Raw genomic sequence first — 17,054 nt, 5'->3', positions numbered from 1 at the left:
AGGCTCTCCTATGGTGTAACTTGTTCAGTCAGTGATTTCATCATGGCTGCCTAAGACTATCTTATTTCTTAGATTCCTCCTACAGTCTCTTTGGCAGTTGTGTGTGTTACTCTTCATCCTGAGTAGTACCTGGTCTATAGCACATTTAGGGTATTGGCCTGTCACTGACATATCTATTGTTTTGGAAAATACTACTGGTAATATAATATATCAGCCTGACTCCATTTTAAGATTAAAAGCCATCTTGTTATATGACCAATCCTGTTTACAGTCTGTAAACCATGACTTAACCCATTTTCTGGAATTTGATGTTTCATGCCCTATACACATACCTCCTCCCAGTTATGATGTTCTGTCTGACAAATAATTTTGAAATGTTCTGCCAGGTTCCTACATAAGCCCAAACTCTTGAAAACCCACTAGCTTTGCAGATTTGTGGCTAATATATTCACTGCACCTTCTCCTGGGCACAATGATATTTTCTCAAACCCTGCTTTAGGGAGATAGCCCTGTCTGACAGAACACAAAACTTGCTTATTTTGACCAAAGAATTTTGGTAATGGTTTTCAATTTCATTTGGTAGAATTAACAAATATAATTTATATTACTCTTCAAATTAACCCAGCGCTGTCTGGCACATTGCCCTTCCCAGACCTAGCTAAAGTGGTAAATGCATAAAATTCTGACTAGCTTCTAATTTAAAATCCCCAAGCTTCAATCTCCTAAATGAAGAGGTTCTGGATAAATAACTCCTCTCTGACTTCCCTTCTATCCACTTCTCTCTGACTCTCAGTGTTCTACTTCACTGTCTGGGTTAGAATATGTACCATTTGAGAAGAATAGCTTACTTACCTCTGTCCTCTGCATAGTTTATGAGAAATGTATCGACATTTCTCTTAATATACTTGGCTTTATATTTCATAACAACTAAAATTAAGAAACTTGTAGTTAACCAATTAACCTCTCTTTTAAATTTTTCTAAGAAACAGAAGTCTGAAATTTTCTCTACTATTTAACTCTTATCTCATATTTCAGAAAAATGACACTATAATTAGAAATTTATTTTGTCAACTACAAAAAAATACGTGATCGCTACATATAACCTTTAAGGATTGGTAGACACTTAAGAAGGTAGACAGACAGATAGATATTGTTAGAGATATATAGAAAATGAGCATATAGCATATATAGAATATAGAATAAAGATATACTTTAATATATACTGGGATTCTCTGAAAAAAAATGGTTGCTAAGAACAAATTTACTAATGGGAATAAAAGCCATTGTGATTTGTGATACATCAAAACTGTTTATATTTTTCTTGTTCTTAAACTTTTTTTCAGAGGAGTATATAATATGATATGGATATTGTGGTAACTGATAATATGTACAAATATTTGATAATATATAAGACATGGTGATTTAGGCCTCTACAGTTAGAACTCAGATGTTAATGCAGGAGATCAAATTTTGGTGCTAACCTGGGCTATAGTAATTTTAAAGGTACCTAAGGTACCCCCTGTCGTGAGTTGGGCTACTGAGGAAGAGGACATGGACAAGGAAGAAGAGAAGGGAAGGGAAGGGAAGGGAAGGGAAGGGAAGGGAAGGGAAGGGGAAGGGAAAAGAAAGGAAAAGAGAGTGGGAGGAAGAAGGAAAAAAGGAAGGAAGGAAGGAAGGAAGGAAGGAAGGAAGGAAGGAAGGAAGGAGAGAAGGAAAGAGAGAAGGAAGGAGAGAAGGAAGGAGGAAAGGAAGGAGGAAATGAAGGAGGAAAGGGAAAATAGCACTATTTTGTGGAAAGAGACCCAGAGTAAACAGGAAATAAAAAACATCCATTATTTCCTTCTTGATTCGAACCATCTCAATATAATTTATTCCATCATATTTTAAAATCCTGCTCTGTCAAACACATTCACAGCACTATTGTAACTCCTACATTATTATAATTTTCATTTTCTACCCAATTTTCTTAACAACCATATCTGTCGTAGCTTTATTGAGCTGCATTGCTTAAAACCACCTCTCCAATTTGTTAAGGTCATATCATGGTCATGCTGAGTTCTAATCTTGACATTCAAAGTGTTAATCAGGCTTTCCAATGATAGAGAACTGTAAATTACTAAGTTTACAGACATTCCTATCATCCAAGTCATTGATGAAAATTATAAATAGCCTATGGCCCACAACTGACCTGTACATAATAAAATTTCTGTCCAACTTGGTGACAAATAATAATTGATGATTTTGATGATTCTACCTATTCTGTTTCCAAAGAGATCTATGATGCTAACACAGCATTCTAAATTTTTTAATAAATCAAATTACTAATATTTTTGAAATCTCAGTATTGAATATGTAATTTCAAATTATTGATGAAAATTATTGGCATTAGTTTATTTTGTTTGTAAAATAAACTAACCATTGCAGCAATAATACATTATTTTTCATCATTCTCTTGTTTCTTTTTTTCCTGAATGCTCCTATGCATTTATAATCTTAAACCCTAACAAATCAGCTTCATTCAGTACTTCTTTTACTATCCAGTATCCAAATAGCCATGTCACCAACCTTTGTGATTGTAGAAGGTTATATTATAATTGATAACAAGAAAATATACCTGTATATTTTAAGTACAAATTCATCTACCAGAAAATGAAAGGATTTCATTACACTTGTTGATTGTGTGAGTGGCTAATACCACAAAGCCAAAAAGAATTTATTTTATTTTTTCTATTTCTTCAATTGTCTATTTTTGCTTCTGCTTCTCCTGACAGTCTGGTGAACACCTTAATATAAATAACCATTGACTTATGTTCTTAACCTTAAATATTTATTTTTAATTAAAATATAATAATATAGTTTACTCATCTCTCTTCCTCCTTCAAACATTTCCTGTGCACTATCCCTTGCTTTTTTTCAAAATTCATAACTTCTATTATATTAATTGTGTGTATTTGCATATTTGCCTGTGTGTACTTCAGATATATAAATACAACCTGATAAGTCTGCATGTATTACCTGTATGTTCATAATGTCTAGGATAACCACTTTGGATTCAATATCTAGTAGATGAGTATATATTTCACATAGGCCCAAAGTGGGATCCAGAAGAGGTCCCAAGGCCTGACACTATTACTGAAGCTATGGAGCACTCACAAAAAGAGACATATCATGACTGTACTCTGGAAGACCCAAAAAGCATCTGAAAGAGTCAGATGCAGTTATTTGCACCCAACCAATAGACAACTAATACCTGTGGTTGAATTAAGGAAAGGCTAAAAGAAGCTGAGGAGGAGGGTGACCCTGTAGGAGGACCAGCAGTCTCAATTAATATAAATCCCCGAGATCTCTCAAACACTTGAGCACCCAAAAGACAGCATATACCAGTTGATATGAGGCCCCCAACACATATACAGTGGAAGACTGCCATATCTGTGTTCAATCAGAGATGATGCACCTAACCCTCAAGAGACTGGAGGCCCCAGGGAGTTTTAAGGTCTGGCGGAGTGGAGGTTGGGGTAGGAACAGCCTCATGGAGACAGGGATGAGTTGGAAATATGAGATGTGGAACAGTCAGAGGGTGAAAGGGGGAGAATAAAATCTGGAGTGTAAAAATAAATAAGAATAAATAAAACTAGAATTTAATTCATATATTTTGATCACTAATTCTTGACATATAGTTCATAAGTAGTTTACAGAAGAAAAATGTAAGCTCCTTTGAACTCTTCAGACAATTTGAATTAATTTTAATTTTGGAAATGATATATTTGTGTGACTGATGTAATAATTTTCTATACCAAAGATTAAGTTTATGCTTTCCATAAGCTTCTACAATCATTTTCACATTTTATAAGAACCTCATTACTTTTAGAATTACGATCTAAAATGAGTCAGAGATGATTTGTTAAATATTTGTTATATCTTCTGATTTTCAGCTAGCTAAAACTAGCTTGAAGATCATTGTTATACTTTTGTATGTGACATATGCATGATCAAGATGGTTTTATAATCCTTATATATTATTTAACTTCAGCAATGAAAAATTGTTTTTCTTCTTAAACTATGGAGTAGTTATGTTTTATAATCTTTAAATTAGATTTAAATAAGTATCTATTTTTTGTATAATCATAACTAAAATAAAGATAGTTTTAATAAATATGAAAATTCATGATTTTAAGAATAACTTTAATGCAATTATTTTCATTTTGTAAAGGCAACATTGATTTTAGGATGGCTGAAATAACTTTTATTTTCTGCTAAAAAGCAATAAAATATATTCCACAATGGACTAAATTAAAGTTCATTTTATTTGTTCAAAGCATTTGTAAAGAATGGTCAAAATATGTACAATATTTAAAATATAATGAAGTAAAAAACTTGTAAAAGTACAAATTATATGTTATAGAAAAGTAAGAGGCTTGTTACATAAGCCACACAAACTGTCCTCATTCATAGATTTGACTAATGGATCAATGTGATCAACAGGCAGGCATTGATGAGAAAATTAAGACTTCTGAATCAATGCTCATAATTTTGCAGTATCACTATTGAATCATAATGCTCACACCAGATTCTCAAAAGGCACTGAGGAGCATCACACAACCGAGGTGATGTAATGGATCATGCTTTTTTATGTCACTTCAGTGTCGTACAGAAATTCATTGTGCAAAGAGATATTGCTTCTATTTTCCATTGAAAGGCAAGCAAGGTGGCAATGTTTTCATTTCCTGTCACCAAAATCCCTTCTGCAGATCCAATCTAGCCCACCATTATTGTTTGGTCTGTCGTTAAGCCTGTGTATCTACAGATGGGTACTATTACCTTTTTTCTGTGTCTTTCCTCTATTTTACTCTCATTCATCATGTTCGAGAGAAACTGGTAGTTTTGTCTTAATCTGAATATTTTCAATTTTTGTTTTAATATTATAACTTGACCAAATGAATCTTTGTACTATATGCAATTGCTCTGAACCTTCAGTTGATTTTAGTGTTCACACACCTGTGCATGTTTATCGTGTTAATAATTTAATTCCACAAAATACCTTGAAAATATAACGAGAAAAACCAAACTGAATAAATGCAGTGCTTATTCACATCTACTGGTTTACCTCCTTTATATGCCTAAGCCATTCGGTTTGTTTCAATACACTTTGGTTTTCCATGCATAAGAATAAGAACTTAATTTCTATTTATTATCTACTGTTTTTATTCACTCCTGATTTTACAGTGTTAAATTATTTCTTTGTTTATCTCTGCAATACTTAAGCTCCAGGAAGCACATGAAATTTGAACCTTGTACTTTCCTACTGTTTTGATTCTACCTTTTCTTATCTGCTCCTTATTTTAATACTACTGTTTTCTACTATTTGGGTATTGAACGTTATCCCAAGTTGTCAATTTACTGATTGGTGTCTGGTCTAGTATAGGTCACTTTATGCTTATTTTCTTTCTTCTGAACATTATATAATAGACCCAATCCTGAGTGAACCATGCATGAGAAGTTTAAAAAGTTTTATCATTGTTTCATCTATCAAACACTTTTAATGTTTCTCAGATTGCTTACATGGCTGAAGCCACAGGACAGAGTGGTTGTTCCCCCACATAGAGTTGTATGTGATGATTCCTGTTTGCCATTCCCTGAAAAAAAAAAAAAAAGAGTCTTCATTTATCTGTTCTTAAGCCAATTTTAAGATGATATACAATGGTAATTTAGATATATAACCAGTACTCTGAGTATACATACCCAGCACTCTGAAAGATTATTTTTATCTTCCAGAATATAGTTTGCTAGTTATGGAACATCAGCATATAGTGACAGTTCAGTCCTCATAAATAACAATAATAACAATAATAGTGATTATGTATAATCACCTCATGGAGGTGATATAAATGGATACATTTTACTTTTAAAGTCAAATATGATTTATCTTTAAATTTTATATTACATATCTCTCCTCCATACATTTTATATATGTTGAACAGTTTAGCTCTGTTCATTAACTTTCTACTTGTGTACATTTTAGTTGCTATGATTATTTGTATAAAATAAGAAAATAAATTTATATCATATGTTAGATCTATCTTACTATCTTGATGTCTCAAATTTCTCCATTTTCAAAGAATGAATTTCAATGTTATAAATTTATGAGTCTTTTAATTAGTATGCTGTTCATCCCTCTTGATACAGCACTGTTAAATGAGAATAAAGCTCCCACCATGTTCAGCCCACTTCTCCTACTGTACAAGCATGCAGAGGCTGGTCTCCCACCCACTCATCAACGCTTCATATGTCACACTTCCCTGCTTTTCTGCTTCCCCTTTTCCAAGTCACTTTACTTTTACTTCAGTAAGAATTGTCCCTAGAGATTTTTCCTACCTTAATGTGTCCAATTGTCAGTGATATAATAAGCTTCTGTATAATATAGTCATTTGTTTTCACATAAATTTACCTTCTGTGAACAGGATTTTATTCTATATCACCAGAATATTATTACAGTAGCTAATTTACTGATGTTATATCTACTAATGAGCCCAGGAGCAATTACCATGGAGGGCTTTATTTCATATTTCTACAAATGACAGCAAAAGCAATAATAGTGTAAGAAACCATTTTCAGCACACACAGCTGTCTTGATTTTCCCTGAAATGTGGGAGAAGGTCCTTCACACTCTATTTGTCCCTCCGGCTTTAAAGTTTTCATTTTGTTGGCTAGAAGATAGAAGAGGATTATAGACAGAACTGAGCCTGCTCTCTGCTAATCTCCAACTTGAATTCTTTCAAGGGTTGCAAAATATGATTCAAGTATTTCACAAGCTGTTATAACCTGAGTTAGACTTTGTCGTCTGTCTGGTATATGTGCCATCATGGGTGGATTTGGTGCTGACATTCTTCTATCTCTGATCTCAACTGTATAAATATCTGTTTACAGTGACTATCATCATAGCACACAGACACGTTCTACTCTGATGTACAGATAGAATAGGAGCAGACTCCAACTTTGAGGGAGCAAAGAGGTAAAATCCCTGTGAAAAAAAGATTGTGTGTTCTTTTCCATACACACAAAGACAAAGATCTGGAAAACACACACACACACACACATACACACACAAACACGGAGAGAGAGAGAGGAAGGGGAGGGAGGGGGGAAGGGAGAGGTGATTTTGATTACATATACACCCTTTACATTTACAGCCATGTAGATGAGTTTATACTTGTAAATTCATTCCCTAATACATGATACATGTTGTACCCTTTCATTCTTGGCAATTAAATTGGTTTTTAAAAAGTCTCTATGCTTATCATCTTCCTAGTAATATTCTATGTAAAACTGCCTTAAGATAAGAGAGAGTTTAAACAGTAATTTAGAAATATATTTTCAGATGGGTTAATATTATTTAAAATAGGTGATCACTTTTCACAATCAGAACAAATTGGTATAAGAGTTACTGTTTTGTCAATATGTTATTTGTCAATATATTCTAAAACTCTGTAATCTTGATAAGAGAATTGATCACTCCAAGTAGTCAACTCTTAGGAGTGATAAGATTGCCACATATTCAATGTGTAGTTGGGAGGTGGGATTTCAAGGCTCTAATTTATCACAGATGAAGAACGAGCTACTACTACTACTAGAATTTTGCTTTTAAAGGGTCTGCTTTTTCTAAAACTGAGAAGTTAAGTTCTAAGTTCTGGTGAGCACTTTTCCTCTTCATCTATAGGACAAACATTTGAAAAATTACTTGTTGGCAAGCACATCTCTGTGCCACAGGGGTGAATCTATTTGGACTCTGTTCTTAAACAGGAGGCAGGAACCCTCAAATCATCGCTAATATTGAGGCAAGGACAGGTGATTTTGTGAGCAGTCATCTAATAAGTTTCAATACACTAAGTTGCATGATTATTTTAATGAAATCAGAATTCCTTGCTTTCATTATAATGATCTTGAAGATGAAATTTTAATTAACTCTGGTAAAGTCTTCCACAAACAAAATAAAAAATTGATAACATGACATACATTTCAGGAACTAAGGTGATTCTTTGTTTCATTTCTGTTGTTTGCAATATTAAAATATACTTGCTTTAATTCTTGAGAAAATAGAGGAGTCAATATATGATAAAAGAGAACAATAAGCATTCTCACATAACTGGAATATATTTATAATTAGTATAATTAGAAATATATTTTTTGTCAAGAAATAATTTTCGAAGCTTTACTTAGTATAAATACTTACTATTAAGGAGGAGTTAACTAGGGCACAGAAGCGTGGAGAGGAGGATTCGTCCGTCAGTGATTTATACTAGGTAAAGTCTGGCTTCTTGCTAAGATTGAATAACATAAACGTGTTGTATACGCCCACATTTAATCACTGAAAGTGATAAATAACATCCTAAGCCAAGGATTTTAGATATTGGACCCAAGCTTGTAAATGGCAATGGGCATTATAAAACTATTAATAAAAATAGTAAACTATAAAAGCCAACAGCACAAAGTATACATATAACTCAGGAAAATATTAGTATTAAAACTAGAAAAGACTGCTATCCATAAAAGACAAATTCAGTTTCCTCACTTTTACTACTGAAATTAATTTCTTATGGGTGCAACATATGAAAATGTTAAGTACTGCAATTATTGGGAGAAATTTTTATAAATTCTTCATTTTAAAAGCATGCAAATACAATTTGCTATAATTTAATGCAAGCCCTACCAATTAGGTGGGGTATTCATGTGTCTAGCCTTGGAATTAGAGCTCAGGTCTCTCTAAACTAAATTCTATTTAGGTTACATTTATAACATTGACAAAACACCTCAAAAGAATCAAGTTGTTTGTAAATTATATTCCAGAATAAATCATAAACAGAAAAAGTTTTCCAATTTACATTACAGTTTTACATGTGAAATAAAATGAAAATGATGTAAATACAAATAAGATATAAAAATTAAAAATGATACATCTGAGCAGATGATATACTCAGTAGATCAAAAGCTAAGTCCCATAATAAGTTTTATATACTTTTGAATGAAGAAGAATGCACTCATACCTTAAAAGGCATGGATGGCAGAAATATGAAAAAAAATTTGAATAACTACAGATTAGAAATATACTTTCTTGGATGAAATAATATTGCATTAAAATAGGAAAAAGCATCAATTAGCTTTCCTGAAATTTTAAACTTGATATAATAGTACAATCAGCTAATCATTAATTCAAATGTACAAGTACACTAGAATGTGTAATGTCTACTAATTTACTTTGTTTTCTTTGATTTATATATAAGCAGATATTTATGTTTAAAATACCAAACTCTGTCTTCAATGCTACTAAAATTAAGCTCATAGTCATTGTATTGATTCTCATTTAGAAAAATATTTAAACTTTTTGGTATAACAGAACTAAACTGTACTCAGTTAAAATGTTTATTGTTAGAATAGAAAATATCTGAATCTATGAAACAAAGCATCAAAAAATAAAACAAAATTGTTTTGCATATATGTTATAGTTGGTCATCATGATAGAAGAAGCCAGGTAATAATTAACATTTTCTACTATCTTTTGAAAAGCAGGCTTCAAACTTAAAGGGCAGATAAACTTAAAATACTGTCTGATATGTTATATAAAGACTTTCCCACAAACAATAAATCTTGCATGAAATTATGAGATATTTCAAATACTTTCTGAAAGTGTGAATTGCAAAATATTTACCTGACTGTTGACTTAAATTTTGGTACTTTCTCTGAATTTCAGTATGTAAAACAATGTCCTTTATGTCAAGATAAATTTGTGCATAGGGACTGCTTGTTAGAGTACCCCAGTGTGAATTTAGAGTATAGCATTCTGCTGTGGTGCACAAAGCATTTAATACCGAGAAAGCATGTAATAATTATTATATATATTATATATTATATAATGTGTTATTTGTTGGTGATACAAATAAAAAAATACTATCTTCTCTTAAAGCCTTTATCTGATGAATAATATATATTCTAACAAATTCAGGTAGGGCACAGGAGATAACACTTCCTAGTCTATGTGATGAATTTGATCATGCCTGATATAGCATTTTGTGATCTAAAAGGGCACGTGTCTTAGTTTATTTCCTCTTCTCTTGATAAAACATTGTCCAAAAGCAATCTTGAGAAAGAAAGGGTTTGTTTCATCTTACACTTTACAGTTTATCATTCAGAGAAACAAAGGAGAAGCTCGGAGCTGGAATCTGGGAGCAGAATTTCAAGACCTTGGGTGAACAATGTATAGTGTCTTGTTTTCTGTTACTTGCATTCTTATACAACCAATACAACCCACCCAGAAATGGCACTGTCTACAGTGAACTGGGCCCTCCCACATCAAGAACATGAAACACAGACATATCCATTTGCCAATGGGATGGAGAAAACGCCTCACTTGTAGTCCTCTTTTCCTGTGTACATGAAGTTGTCAACCCGGAATAGTCATCAAAGAACGTATGTGATCATTAGGTAAGTTGGAAAGATGAGGTAATAAGACGACATTATCTCAAAAGGTATAGCAAGTATAAAGGATTGAAATTTCTGGAATAGGTGTTTTTGCTGATTCTACTCCCTAATTTCTATGTATTTTAAATATAGAAATTTGTGTTCAGTTTCCAAATCCAGTAGATGTTTCCACAGGAAACAAAATTTAAATCAATGCATCATTGCCATATCACTTACTCATATTTCTGAAAGTATAAGTAAATAAATAAATTTATACCAATAGATGCCAAGGTGATCATGAAGACCTAGTTTTTCTGTTTCAATTTTAAATTAAGTATGCTATACTTAATTAATTAATTATACAAGGCTAGGCAGACTCTAGCACAGTAAGGTCAGTAGGATTGGAAGGACCTAGGTAATGTAAGTTGTCATATTTGATGAAACTCAAGTGAACCATATCTGAGGGTAGTTCATAGTCAATTATTTATATCTACATGAAAAACCTGTAGATGCCCAAGTAATTTTAAATGGTGAATAAGTTCATCATTCACATTTTTTTCTGAGATTTTTCCAGATTGCGTAATCCAGATACTAAACACATTTGCTGTTATAAAAACATACCCCAGTATTACACTTGAAGTACCCTCAGAAATAGTTTCAATTTAAAATAGCCTCTAAAATCCTAGATAATTTTTTACATAAAAGTTTCATAATTTAATTAATTCTTTCTATAGTTCCCAACTAATACTTAAATATTTCAAAAGTGATGATGCATTAAGAATATAGAATTATTTATCTATTAAAAAGCTAATATTAACAGCATTATTTATGCAAATATTCTTATTGTGGAATTTGTTGCATCTCTGTGTATTTTTGCTACCTTTTTTTCAGATTATGTACTTCTTAAATGTTTAGACTGTAAACAAATTTAATAAACACAATTTCCTCAGCACTCTGTACTAGTAAAATATACATTTATATTTAAAAAATCATGGGTAAAACTGTCATATTTTTAATATTATGTATTGTCTTACAGATTAGTTAATACAAATGTTAACATCTAATATTTTTATAACATACTTGATATCATTAGCCCGTATCGAATCAAAAAAGTAATAATTTTTAAACTAAACAATGTTAACTCTTGCTATTAAACTAAAATTATTCTAAAGCTTTTGTATATTTGTCTTGGTTTGTTTAATTAAGAACAAGATTATCCTATGGGTATGAAATTCTATCTAGTCAATATGAGCTCAACTCCTCCAAAAGCAGACAACTTAATTCTTCAGTTCATTCTTATGTGAATCTTCAGATGTAATTAGTTTCATCTTAAAATTTGTATTGGATTATTTATTTAACTTTGGCAATACAAAGGATAAAAGCAGGCACAAAGATATTAGGCAAAACTATGCACTGAGCTGTATCTCCAGGATAACATTAAGTTCATTGTTTTACTAAAACATATACATGATACATACAATATGCTATTTCTGTTAACATGCATATTCTATAATTTAAAAATAAGAGTAAGTGTATTTACCTTACATATTTATCAGTTCTGGATAACAAGACATTCAAAATACATTATCCTTGATTTGGACACATATTCATTAGTGTCATTTACAGTAAACTCAGAAGGTAATATTTTAAAGCTTCTTTTTTTGTCTTTTTTTAATAATTTATTTACATTTCAGATGCCATCCCCTTTCCCTATTTCTCCTCCCTAGAAAAGCCCTATCCCATGCACACTTTTCCTTTTTGCTTTTATACAATTTTTTTTAAATGTTGATCAAAGGATTTTTAAGTTTGGTAATGCTCAAGCAAAAGTGTAACCCAATATCCAACATAGATATATAAACTATCTTTGACTGGTGGAGACACGTGAACATCTGCCTCCATGCCCCCTCTCTTTCTCTCTCTTTTTGTCTCTCATCACCTAGCTTCTCCTCTCCTTCATCTTCTCCTCTCCTTACTCCATCTCTTCCTCTCGGTACTCCTTCCCCCTTAGCTCCTCCTACATATCACCCTTCCTGTTAAAATACAACTTTTTTCTCACAATACAATTAGAGCATACTTATTCCTAATTGTACCAGTGAGGTACAAGATAGTCCTAATACCCAGTCCATCATTCTGTTGACTAACCAGAACCTCTGTCATCTCTACTAACTAAAACACTTAGTTTTGAACCTGGTTTTTTTCTTGGCTTTAGAATGAATATCAGCATTCATACATTGTGCCTGTATAACACATTTAGGAATACAAGGCTTAGACCCAGTCCTTCTTTAATTTTTTTAACTGATTTGGGATGGTTGGCCTATGAGTTAAGGGACTATAGCAAATTCATGGCTTTGAGTTTATTGTTAGGGTGTTTTCCATATTTTATTTAGAAATAGCTGAGAGGAGTTAACAGACAACAGTCCAGGTTACCTTACATGGGTAGTTGATTTTCAAAACATCAGAAGTCCATAGAATTGATGTTACAAATATTTATATATTAATGTTCATTTTGATTAGAGACCTGTCTGCTACTAACAGCTTCCTGTCGTGGATTCTAAGAAGAAATTGAGCATCCTTGAAGATACTCCAGTTGTGTGGTGACAGCCATTAGGCAAGAATTGCCTCTTTCCTTCTACAGACAAATTAATGTCCAGAATAGGACACACCTGCAGAATAGTCGACTGATTATATCTGCCTAGACAGAGTAATCAGCCCTTAATAATTCTGCATCACTAAGGTCTGTCAGATGATTCTGGGCCAGAAGGCTGAAAATTTGATGCTCCAACATTCGGTAGTATAGGGGCTTTCCAGGTTTTTAGTGGTCTCAATAAATTGGCTAAGTTTTAGAAGCTATGTCTACTGCTTCCCATAATTTCAGTTAACTCAGTCATTCTGGATTTCTGACGGGGTTGAAGACCTATACTCTCATAGCCAATCCTGGCTATTTACTTTGAGAGAAAAGATCTGAGTGGATGGTTTTTAGCTGACATTCATTTTAAAGTTTCTAAATTAGCATTTATGAAATTTTTTCTCAAAGGTAATAGGAAAGTATTGTCTGTACAGTGATTCTGCATCCACGTCATTGATGATAGTAGATGTCATAATTATAATAATTGTTCTTCCAAGTAAGACAGATAGCTTCTTTATCTCAAAATAGTTCATTTGCCCTTTGCTCTTATACATTGTCCTATATAATGCATACCTGCTTCCTGTGGTGATAGGTTCATTTTGCCTTTCATAGGAATTCATGGAAAAAAACACACATTTTTTATTACTTTGTGTCTGTTTTATTTATCACCTTTTATGTTTGATATACATTCATGTTTCCCTCATTATATCCAAATCCTTTTTACTGATGAGTTATGTTCCACTGTCCCCATGTATTGTTTATATCATGTGGGAAAATTGGGAAATTTGTATACAATGTCTATAGCAAGTTTGTCTTGAGTATATACTTAAACATGGAATTGCTTGGTCTTATAGCAGAAATACATTTAACTGTATAAGAAAATGCAAAGTAGCTGTGCATTCTGCAACTTCATGTGCAACCTAGAAGGATGCACAGCAATTAGTGGCATATTAAGCATGAATGCCGTCATCGTTAAATTTCAATCATTGCAGTATATTGAGTGGAATTCCACTACAGTTTTAACATATGCACATTTGGGAAGAGTGGGGGGCTTATAAAATATGTAAATCGTTGTCTGTTAAAATTGCTTCCTGAAGATTTTGCCATTTGGTCCCATAAGAATGGCCTTTTTATTTGTAAGGTATTAATATGTTCTCATTTATGTTTCCAATGCATTTGCCAATTATTTGTGACTGGCATTGTGATTTTATTATTCACTTTCACTAAGTTTTACTTTTGATACCTAATTTATCATAAGTTTTCTGCTATGGTTCACATAGTTTGTCCTAACCAAAGTTATTTTTCTCTCTCAAGAGGGTCTATTTTTCTATGGCATTTACTAAAAATTTTGTATAGAGTTAAAGTATGTAGAGTGAGATCCATGATCAAGTCACAGTTGTTCCCATGTCTTCAGATTCCTCCAGTGACATTCAGTTGTTCTGCTACTTCTCTGTGATTGTGCTAGCCAGTGGACGTACAGTATAAAGCATATGGCATTCTATTTCAGAGCTGTAGTAAAGGTGTACAAGGAAAGACTTAAATTCAGTTCTAAAAGTAAAACTGTATAGTCACATTTATGTAATATATCATTTTGACATGTAAAAAGATCAAGATTTAAAAAAAATAGATTAATGTAAGATGAAGAAAATGAGTCTAAATGAGCTCCAATAGCACAAGCTGGGCCTCTGGTAGCACTGAACAGGCTAGACCTCTAATAGCACTGAACAGGCTAGACCTCCAATAGCACTGCACAGGCTAGACCTCCAATAGCACTCCACAGGCTGGAACTACAGAGACATTCCAGCAGCCGAGAGAAAAGGAGAAAGGTTATTAGCAGACTTTGGCTAGTATTCTCCACTCTAGAAAATAGAACCAGTGTTTTAGAACAACCAAAGGAAAACAGTTCCAAGTCAGGCAATAAAAATTTTACATTCTATCCAGAATAAGAGAGTGTGGAGTCTACATGGATTAATTAGTCAAAACCTAGAAAAGTGTCTACTCTTATGCTTCCTACCCCTAGGAAGGCCTGTCTGCCTGCTCTATCTCAGGAATGTGTTGTCTCTTGAATGAAGTAAGTTACATAGTAAGTTATTTTCTTCAGTTTGCTAGTTAAGGCTGAATGGTATATTTCAGAACAGTTACTGTTGTATTAAGCAAACATGAAGAGGAATTCAGGACCGAGAGTTTTTTTTCCAGCAAGAAAAAATATTAGTTTACATTCTCTTGACTTACATTATCTTTAATAATGTTTCTACCATAATTCACATTTGTTTTGATTTTAAAAATGTGCACTTTCTCTGACTGATCTCAGCAGTTTCTATCACTGATTAAAGCAATTTGATTATACTACCAAGGTGATTGTGTGTTTCTTTGGTTCATTGGTGCTTACCTCTTAGTTTTGTTTCTCATCATTTTGATAAAATTTAGCACATTATATCCCAGGTTACTTTTTGGCTTTTTATTTTCTTCCTTGTATCTGAGACTCTAATTACTTGGAATCTCTATCATTATTTTATATCCCAGTAAAATCAATTCTTATCTTGTAACTTTAGGATATTTTATTTGTACTTCGAAGACTTGTATAATACCAGATACTGTTTTAGAAATTAAAAAATGTTAATTGATATGGCATAGTGCAATATATGTTAGCATAACTTTATTTTGAATATTAACTGTAAACAAAGTCACTGTGGAACCGGAAGAGTATGTCACAGACCAGATACCACAGGAAAGAGAAATAGTAGCAACTATGTCTGGATACTGACAAGCAAACTCTGGTCCTCGGAAAGAACAGTATCTGTTCACAAACCACCACACCATTTTTTTTCCCTTTTCCGAATAGTGCTATTTTATGGAATTATTTTATTTATTAATTCTTTGAGAATTTTACAGAATGTATTTTAGTAATATCGCTATCCCACCCATCTCAGATCTATATTCACCTCTATTCCCCTTTAAACTTAGAGGATCATGCATGCGTCAGTAGGTAGCAGGAAGGAGAGTGGCTGTATCTACCCTTGGTGCTCTGACCTATGAATATCTGAATGATTAGTAGCCTAACATTTTCTAGGAAAAGTGAATCTGAGAACACCAGTCAGGAACAAGGGGACTCAGACAGGGACGAGCCTGAGACAACCAGCAGTTCAGTGTTGTACAGATGCCTTTGGCTCAAAGTACCAGGAACAAGCTGAAGAATAGAAGAACCTGCCTGGGACTGAGGGCCCCAGGTGGGAATGAGTCCAAGACAGACCACCTTCACATGGGGTTATTGGCATGAGCCAGGTAAGGAATGAGTCTGAGGTCACCACCAAACCAGTGCCACCACAACTGGACAGGGAGCTAGCTTGAGATGACCACAGGTCAAATAATGCTACACAGACATTGAAGGGCAAACCGTGCCCAAGATGACTCCTGCCTAGTGCCACTGTACACGAATAGAACAAAAACAGAGCATAGCACTACTGAGACCATACCGCAGATGAATTCTGACACTCAGAGACCCTGGCCACCACCAAAAAAGAGCAAATAAGTGGTGAAAACAGAGGAAGGCTACTGATTTGTTTGAATTAATTTTTCTATCCAGCAACTTTGCTGATGTTGTTTATCAGGTATAGGAGTTCTCTGGTGCAAGTTTTGGGGTCACTTAAGTATACTATCCTATCATCTACAAGTAGTGGTATTTTGACTTCTTAATTTCCAATTTGTATCCCTGTGTCCTCTTTTTGTTGTATAATTGTTCGGCCTAGGACTTTGAGTACTATAGTGAATAGGAAGGGAGAAAGTGGGCAGCCTTGTCTCTTTGCTCTCTGGTTAGTCTGGTTTATCTATCTTGTGAATTTTCTCAAAGAACCAGCTCCTAGTTTTGTTGATTCTTTGTATTTCTTTTTGTTTCTACTTGGTTTATTTCAGCCCTGAGTTTGATTATTTCCTGCCATCTACTCCTCTTGGGTGTATTTGCTTCTTTTTGTTCAAGAGATTT

At 33.2% G+C, this 17,054-nt stretch overlaps 1 pseudogene; it reads left to right on the top strand.

Annotated features, from left to right (window-relative positions):
- Positions 1-16,020: 16,020 nt before the first annotated feature.
- On the top strand, positions 16,021-16,139 carry LOC117719443 (small nucleolar RNA SNORA17; annotated as a pseudogene).
- The last annotated feature ends 915 nt before the right edge of the window (positions 16,140-17,054 follow it).

Source organism: Arvicanthis niloticus, chromosome 13, assembly GCF_011762505.2.
Source record: "Arvicanthis niloticus isolate mArvNil1 chromosome 13, mArvNil1.pat.X, whole genome shotgun sequence".
Taxonomy (NCBI): Eukaryota; Metazoa; Chordata; class Mammalia; order Rodentia; family Muridae; genus Arvicanthis; species Arvicanthis niloticus.
The sequence above is the reverse complement of the archived record's forward strand: the minus strand, read 5'-3'. Positions and strand labels throughout refer to the sequence as shown.